The following is a 9,378-nucleotide window of genomic DNA, read 5'->3' as shown; positions in this document are numbered from 1 at the left end:
TGTAACACATTCACTGGTGAACTTTGGAGCTGCTGGAAGGCTTATTTTATTACCCTTGGACAGAACCATGCTAGCTGTTTCCCCCTGTTTCCAATCATTGTGCTAAGCTAAGCTAACCAGCTACTGGCTGTAGCTACATATGTTTCATACCGACCTGATAGTGGTTTCCATTTTCTCTCTGCAAGAAAGTGACTAAGCCTCTCTCCACAAATGCTAAACTCTTCCTTTAAGGTTACTGTCTTCTTGTGGTTTGTTTGTTTGTTTGCTTGTTTGTTTACTACAGCCGGTCAGAGATGAACTATGAGCATGCACCCTCTGATATGCAGTGAGGACTCACTCAGTACATCCAGATAGTGTGTGAACAGTGGAATGTTAAACAAAACGCATTAGTTCAGCGAGTGTGTTGGCGGTCCTCCTCATACTCTACCAAAGCATAAATCACAACCCAGCATAACCCTCAGCCGTGACCCCTGGACACTGTTAACACAGATATGTCAGTGTGATTGCTCTGACAGCATGACAGAAGCTAAGACGCTTCTGGATATTGGTGTGGAAACCAACAGTGAGGGAGAGCCTACATTGGTGGTTTGACCACCCATGTACAAACAGAATTAAGACACAACTTTATTTCAACAACTTTCCCACTGCAACAGTGTGCCATATATTCTGGCAAGCCATTTGAGATATTGGTGTGATTTGTTCGTTCAATGTGTGAAAATGATCCAGAGTTGTAATTTACACCAATGTAACTAGGTGAAGGACGTACAGTACGGCACACTGTAAGAAAGCTGCATCTATTTTTAGACATTCGGATGCAAACAGAAATGCTTTGCACTAAAGTGAACCATAATGCATACTGTCCCCCTTCTGGGTATCAAGCATCCGTGATGCAGCAATCTCAGGAGGGCCCCAACAGCGAATAAAGTTATTTCCAGAGAAGGAGGGCAGACATGCCTCGTTTGCTCAAGGAAACTTGGCCCACAGCAGTGTGACTGCTGCCATGCAGAGCAGCGCAGTGACTGGTCCTTGGACAGCAAAGTGTTACATTTGCAGTATTTTAATTCTCTTTAAAGACTCAAAAGCAGTGTAGAAATGCTGAGCAGATGGCTGTTTGGGAAGGTTTGTATGTGGTGGTCTCAGTATCAGGGGAGGGCTGCTGTCCAAACCCCAGCCACTGATCTAATGGATGAAGTGAGTCATACCCACCTTCAATGTGAACACAAGCATCTCCATCAAACACACATGGGCCAGCACAATGAGCCACATTCATACAACAATGTTTTTCTGGTCACCTCTTTTTGTTTGAGTCCTGTTTTCTACTACGGCACATTCACATCTGTTTTCAATCTGTGCTCCTGTCTTTTCATTAGGTCGACTCTTAACAGGCCCGTGGAGTCAAGCACCTGCTTTTCAAAAACGCACCAAGAGTTCAAGCATTACCAAAAGTCGTTTTATCAGTAAAAAGTCCCTCACGTAGATGATGAAACATACTGAGTTGAAAATCTTTGTGTTTTTTTTTTTCCAATCAAAGCAACAGTGCTGCATTTGCCTTTAATTGGAGCCATTTTAGGGGGAGTTCTTGCCATGTGTTCGGTACCCTCACAGATTGTTTTAATTTGCAAAATCCTCAGATCATGAGACTGAATGCTGTGGCAGTCTTGAACAGACAAAATGCATGCATGCTTGGTTTCACTTCTGCAATTTCAGATTTCAGTAAATTAAAAACACCACTATGAAGTGAATCACTGGTGAAGTGGGAAAACAAAGCACTGCTGCTGGTATGAACGCTGCACAGAAATGCACTAAATTGACAATTGGTGTATAACTTTTTAGCCATGTTCACTCTACAATGAATTACTTTTTTTTTTTTTAGCGCTTTAGGTTGTTGAAATAATTTAATTACTTCAAATAATTACTTCCTCAGTGGATGGAGTTTGCTCAGATGTCATGTAGAAACACTACAACATATTCTTTTGTTTCATGAGTTCTCTCTGCCCTTGACTGTACCTGATTCACCTCTCTAGCATAAAGAGAACCGTCCCTGCTGGCAGGCAGACTGTCAGCATTCATCTGAAAGCCATACATGACTGGTTGCACCACCAGTTGCATTAGACTACCACTATTTTAGGGTCCTTGTTGAGTTAATTTTAGGTCTTGTACTTTTTGAGTTACTGTTCAAAATGTTAGGTTACACAATATAGGGTCACCACATTTTCTTGCTCTAAAGCCAGGCATGTACGTTTTATTAGGGTTCCATTTCCAGGTCATGCAGCTGTCTAATTAGTTTTGCTCATGTGTTATTTGTTTATTGAGTATAAAACCCTATATAGCATGATATGTTGGCAGCATACCGCAGTCATGCCGTGTTTTTTCTGTTTATGTTTCTGGGGGGTGGGGTTTTGGCCTTTCTTGGGTAGCAATAGTGATGGGAAACATGGGTGAACAGAGAGGTGGACAAGTCATCACCGTAAAAAAAACGCAGAAGGAATTGAAGAGGGAGTGTTGTGTCCATGTGGCACACCTCCATAGTAATGGTAATAATGGTAATAATAATGGACAGAGATAATGACTGTGATATGAGAAATTTCCTGATTCATTTTCCATTGGAGGAGTCTAAATCATGACATTATGTAACATGTCAGCCCCTCGCTAGAGTACTGTAAGACAATGGAAACAGTCAGTCGGTGGCACTGAAGAGAACGTCTTATTTAGTCTTTGTTGCATTTTTTGAGCATTTTAAAGTATACTAAACTATGAAGAAATCAATGGTGCCCTTTGTTATGAAGTCCTAAATTTTGAGTTTGTGGTAGTGAAACATGAAACAGTAGCAAGCCTCCAGTAAAATGTTGTTTTAGGCCTCTCTGTCAGTGGGAGACATGCTAAAAATGGCCTTTCAATGCATTTAACCAGATGCACGGACAGTGTTCTTCCTCCATCTGTTCTATTGTCTCAGTGTTCTCTGGGATGAGGAGCGGATGCACCACCGAAGGAGATGCAGGAAATACTCTTGGCCTAGAACAACACAGCCAACTTCTTCTAGCCTTTTGCATAGTGGCTTCAGATACAAGTGCAGCTTAAGACTATGGCAAAATGAAGGTATTTCCTGGTGCATAAGCCATGATTTTTCTATTGTTTTATGAAGGCGGTGCAACCAGTCTTCATATTTGTCATGCAAAAGAACAAACATTGTTAATTAAGTCTTCATTTGTTCCTTTTCCTTAAACTTTTCTACAGTACCTAAAAAGTACCATGCTTGATGTAGTGGAACATTCATGAGTTATACAGTTGTCAGAGGGATAATAAGGAACAGGAAGTTGTTATGGGTGTTGATGTCAAAGTCTTTGTCATCTTTAACATAACTCCACACAAACAGTGGCAGGTTCGCTCAAGACAGGCTGTCAGACACACCCCAGAAATAGACACTCTGCTTGAGCATTAAAATTTACAAGGTAAAGCTATATATTTTTAATCATTCTTCAGAAACGGATAAAAATAAGCAAGCCTTGTAAAGATGAGAGGTATATAATACTAAATAAACAGATGTGTGGGTAAATATGGCAGAAGTCTTATATTGGTGTGTGTATAACAGCACAAACTGTGTGTTTTTGTGGGATGATATTATAAAAAGGGATGGATGTTGTTGACCCACAGCATTTCACCACTGCACCACAGTTGTAAAAAGCCCTGTGCCATATTCACATTAATCCTGTCAGGCATATAAGGGAAAAGCAGTGAATTCTTGTGGAATATATTAAACAACAAACCTATAGTTAAGAGGATCCCAATTAAACCTGTTAACATCATTAGAATTTATGACACAGTTCAAAAGGAAATCGCTTCCCAAGCAATTTAAGGCTTGTCAGAATTTGCCTCCAGGCTCCCAAATTCTAACCTCTAAATTGCTTCACTCTCAAATATTTGGGAGGAAAGAATCCAAGATCTCATTAGTGAGATGCAAGTGGTTTTGGGGAACTGCTGAGCAGCTGAGATTGGGGCTTTTCAGCTACAACCATTTTAACATTGTAATCAATTTCTTTATGTTGCTCTCCTTTCATGTGTTGATCATATAATACAATTTTTTTTGGAACTAAGACAGCGGTTGCTGAAGGTTAATGTTCCCGAGAAGTGGAAATTGGTTTTTAGGGCTTACTGTACTGTGGACTATATTATACTGTAAAGGTGGGAAGTGTCTTTTAAAAAAAAATATGCACACTGTTAGACATAGAGAAGCAATTAAGAAGCAGTAAACACTCAACCAACGTACACTATTATTTTTTGTAAAGTATTTCCTCTATAAACCTCAAATTACATCATGGAGTAACTATCGCAAACAATAAAAAGAGACAAAATATAAACAAGATGTAAAGCCTCGTTTGGTTCTTTTCCTAAATCATATATTAACAAATTTAAATATTTCCTATGTTTGCACACAGCTGGCGCCCACAGTGATGCAAACCTTGACCGCAAAGGGCACAGAGAGCCAGTGAAGGCCCTGGGGTTATGACACAGAATACTTTTGCTATTATTACCCTGTGCACTCACTCAGTAAGCTAAAAAAGACGTCTAAACCCACCTTCAACAACAAGCTCGAACAGACTGTCGGGTCTAGAATAGATTTCAATGTTTCCACGAAATGAAAGAAGTTCAAGAACAACGGCTAGCAGCTGTCATATTATGTACTGACCATTAGCGTGTGCTCGTTTTGTCTTATAGGCCCAAAGGAAAGGGCATATAGGAATAGCAGAGAGCTCCAGGTACTACATTATATAATAGCAGCTTTCCTTCCAAACCTCTTTCCATTCCTCTGCAATTGGTAGCCAGAGACAGTGGGACAGACCTGAGCTGCATGTAGCTGTTCTAGCTTTCCTGTCCAGCTGCAAATGTCCCACAGAAAGCAGAAAAAACCTGACTTGATGAACAGTCCAGGTCTGTACATGTCATAGAAGTTACTTAGTTTCTCTTGTCAGTGCAGAATTTATTGGCATCTCAATGTTTTTTTCCTATCAAAATAATGTAGCTCTATTTGGTTTCCCCTTATGACTGATGATAGATACTTACTATGTTCATAATGTCATCACAGTCTCAGTACTCTGAGCATGGATCACCTCCAAAATCAGATCCCCAGATCAAAAACAAATGAGCAAACAAACTAAAACAGGGGCAGAAACACAAAGCAGTTTTTGTTCTCCACTGGGCTGTGCATCACTATGAAGGATAATTGACACTCTGGGGGACAAAAGTCAAGCCTCTCCCTCCAGAACTCTGGGTGCATGAGTCACTCATGTCAACTGTCATAAAAGACATTCAAGCCACCAGCAGCAGCGCACCACTCAGTCCTTAATAATGTGCTGTTCTTTCAGTGTCAAGGGCAATTTCAAGGCCCGCAGCTCTCTTTGCTGCGGCTTCAATGGCCAAGTTGCCTGTCTTCATGTAGCATGCCAACAACCATGTCCTTTGACTTGAACAGGGAAGCCATGCTGGGCTTTAATTAGCTGACGTGATGTTACCCACATGTTTTTGTTGTTAACCCAACATCTATCACGCTGGGAAGAGGACACAACCCTATAACCTGTCTTCAGCCAAAGAGCCATTTCAATGCTTCTTTTTAATCATTTTTTCAGGTTTACCTGTTAGCTTTATAGCTCTACAGTCATGCCAGCATTGTGTCCAGAGGGCCGGCGTTGTTTCCTTTCCAGCCTTCATGTCCTTCGCTGCCGTCCTTTTGCCGTCATGCATCTTTCTTCCACAACTATTTCAGAACGAAGTAGCAACATGAAGTCAAAGAAATATTAGTTGTTTCTGTGCTAAGGGTCTTCAACTGAGGCATGCTCCCTGGCTTGCTGATGACTCAGGTGGGCGTAGGTAATTAGAGAGCAGGTCCTGTTAGTCTATGGTCTCCAGGGAAACAGCAGCCATCCACCCCAGTTCCCATGGAGCAGCCTGAAGCTTAGGTGTGCACTGACTCCTCTGCTAGCTACCACTCTGTTCTGGACGGATGCCCTTCACTGAGCACAGGCTTCCTTCTTTGCTGCTACCTGAGGAACCACTTCAGGATCACTGATCACCATCACAAATTCTGACAGTATGAGAGCGACACGTAGAGGATGAGCCTGTCATCATTCATTTTCAAATGAAAAAAGACCATTTCTTTTTTGTTTTCAAAGACTCATGTTCAAATAGAGGACATTATCAGAAAATGAGGACACAAAGGGAAAAATTAGATGTGTTCCAATCCTGTCATCATGAATCAGAAAAATAAATGATGTACATGGAGAAACAGCTCTTCTTCATGATCGACTTGCAGGCAGCGAAAGACCAGGCTTTCTCTGTTTTCCTATGATTCAAATCAACTTGTTTTGGCTGACCCACTTCTCTGAACCAAACATAACTGTATAGTCTATTAAATGCAAGTTAAGGGGCAGAACATTTTTGAGAATTACCAAAAATTGAGAATTGTTTGTCTAATACCAAGATGAGACAGATGGTTGATGAGCTTGAGCACACGGTGCTAGTCTGCTTCTTTCAAAGTCATGTCTTTGAATGAAAACATGCAGAGAAATAGATTACATTTTTAGATATCCAACACAACAACAAACCAAAACTTGCAACTTAGTGGCTTCCATTGCTATGTTATGGATGTGATGTGTGCAGTGTCTTTGTGCTTTTACTTCCAGAGAGGTTTCAAGACATATAAATACTATAATAATTGTGTGTTGGATCTGAATTCTATACAAAAAAGTTTGATCGCCCTGGTAAAATAACTCAAAATTCACATCTACTTCTCCATTCAATCCACAAAAAATACAGGTTTCATACAGGACCACAGTTGGCCTCAAAACTAGTTCTGATGTCTTAAAATCATGCTTGTAAGCATGCTTGAGAAGCTTTCCTCCTTCAGCCGATGATTGTGAAAACAACCGTCATGTGTCAAACTCTGCACATTCATCATTCTTCACACTGAAGGTCATCTAGGTGAAGTGACACTGAGCAATACACTTTGAAATACACTTTCTAAGGCCTTAAATGAAGGGTTTGCCAGGAACTTCCATCAAAAGTGACTGATAATTCCTGTGCCGTCAGAATCTTGCAAACTTGGAATGTGCCTCTGCTATCTGGAGGCTCACTCCATAGACGGCTGCATACCAGACATCAAAGACAACTGTCATGGAAGGGCATGAGCCAGTGGGAACTTAACGTAAGGTGATCTCATGTCCAGGACACTTTGAGATGTTACAATGTACAGTATGCAGCTAATATGTTCAAACAGGTAAACAACTGGGCCCAGCAACAGGTAGAGATTACAGCACTGAAATCCGTCATCAGTGACATGAAAGACAAAGCTGTGGGCGCCATAAACACCCTGTTACATAACCGTGGCGTTTGACATGAAGGCGGGGGAAACATCGGGGTCAGTTTCATAGACACTCGGTTCACCTTTAACACTTCTACGCTGCTGAGTGCTTCCGCCCATCTGTGCCCCTTTTCCCGTTGTCCACGTCCCTCCGCTGCCATCAAGTCAGCCACCATCTGAGCCCTCTGAACATGAGTCTGTAAGCATTTATTATCTCACTCATTATTTTTTTTGCCTTTCCTTAGAGCTAATCATGCCTCCTTCCCATTCCCTGGCCCTCTTCCTCTCTCTCACTCCCTCGCTCTCTTGTCATGGCGTTGGCCTATGACACGTGTGGGAAACTTCTGCGGGGCCCCCACATCAGACAGGACACTGATATACTGAGAGTGCTGGGTGACGGGGCTATTTCGGGAACTTGTAAATATGAGAACTTCCTTTCCTAAAGTGTATCTATATACCAGAGGATTATTATCAACAAGAAGTCAAGGGAAAAATGCAGCCCATCCACTATCACTTCTGGCACAGCGTCTCCTTCTCTTTCTCTTTCTGTTTGAATCAAAGGTATAAGATAATACTGAGCTCCAGCTTAATGGCCACCACCTTGTTTTTTACAGACTCTTTCAGAAACACACATCTGCCGGTTAAAGAAACAGTGAATGCGGCTCTCTCTTACAAGCTGCCTTTGTCAGCAATTGTTTTTCAGCATTTTCAGGTGCTTCCACACATTCCGCCGAGTTTTATAAGGAGCATCCGGCTCAGAGTTTTAGGGACGCCCAAACCCTGTCCCCTGTTTGGAAGAGGGGAGACGAACGAGGAGCAAAACAGGGAGGAAGCGTTACTGAGCTGGAACTTCAGAGGAGGATGTTGAGATTATGATAAGGGAGATCTGGGGTCCGCTGGCAGGCTTTAAGCTGCAAACAGATCAGGTTGGATCAGATGAGTCACTCTGAGCGGCAATTCTCCACAGTTAATGGAAGATGAGAGAGATTTTCTTGCACTGTATTGTAAGTCATACTGAATATAGGGCTAGTTTTAGGTAAACTAAACAGACCAGTGATAGGAATAAGGGCTGAAACTCTCAGAAAATTAACTGGAAACAATTTTTAGAATTGATTAGTTGACGAAGTCATTTATGAAGCAAAATATTCAGTGATTCCAGCTTCTCAGAAGTGAGGATTTGCCGCTTTTTTGTGTGGAAAAAGTATGACTTCTTCTGCGTCATTAAAGTTCAGCATGTATCTTATCTTGGAGATGTTTGTTAATTGAAAGAAACAAGATTGGATGATATTTGTGGTATAATGTTCAAAGGATGAGTGACTAAGAGCTATCCCACAGTTCTTTGCCACAGACTTAACATTGGCAGTCAATGAACCTCCCTTTCTCTCTCTCTCTCTCTTCCTCTCTCTCTCTCTCTCTCTCTCTCTCTTCCTCTCTCTCCCTCTCTCTCTCTCTCTCCCTCTCTCTCTTCCTCTCTCTCTCTCTCTCTCTCTCTCTCTCTCTCTCTCTCTCTCTCTCTGTGTCTCTGACTCTCTGTCTCTCTCTCTCAGAAACAGTCTTGAATAATTAAGATGGTGTTGAAAGTTTAACTGCCTCCCCTTATGCCACCCAAGAGCTTCATCACATGTGAGAGAAACTGCCAAGGTCATACTCACACACACACACACACACACACACACACACAGAGAGAGAGAGAGAGAGAGAGAGAGAGAGAGAGAGAGAGAGAGAGAGAGAGAGAGAGAGAGAGCATCCATATCTAACTTTCCACACTACTTTACTTTATACTTTATGCAGCACGCAACTTGAGCATAGATGTGATCTGGATGGAAACAACAACAGATGAAGCAGTTATGATGATGGATCCTTGTGTTCCAGATCAAGTCTGAGCTGAAATCTGTGTTTTCTCTTTGACTTTACACTCTCATCCTCCTTCAAAACTCTCATTCCGTCTAATGGTATCGGGTCTTCTGCTGAGATCATGTTTGAAGGACCCCCTCTCAAAGACAGACCCTGTTGTAGCTTAAAATACA

The sequence above is a fragment of the Chaetodon auriga genome, chromosome 9 (genome assembly GCF_051107435.1).
Source record: "Chaetodon auriga isolate fChaAug3 chromosome 9, fChaAug3.hap1, whole genome shotgun sequence".
NCBI lineage: Eukaryota > Metazoa > Chordata > Actinopteri > Chaetodontiformes > Chaetodontidae > Chaetodon > Chaetodon auriga.
This window is presented reverse-complemented; position numbering follows the sequence as displayed.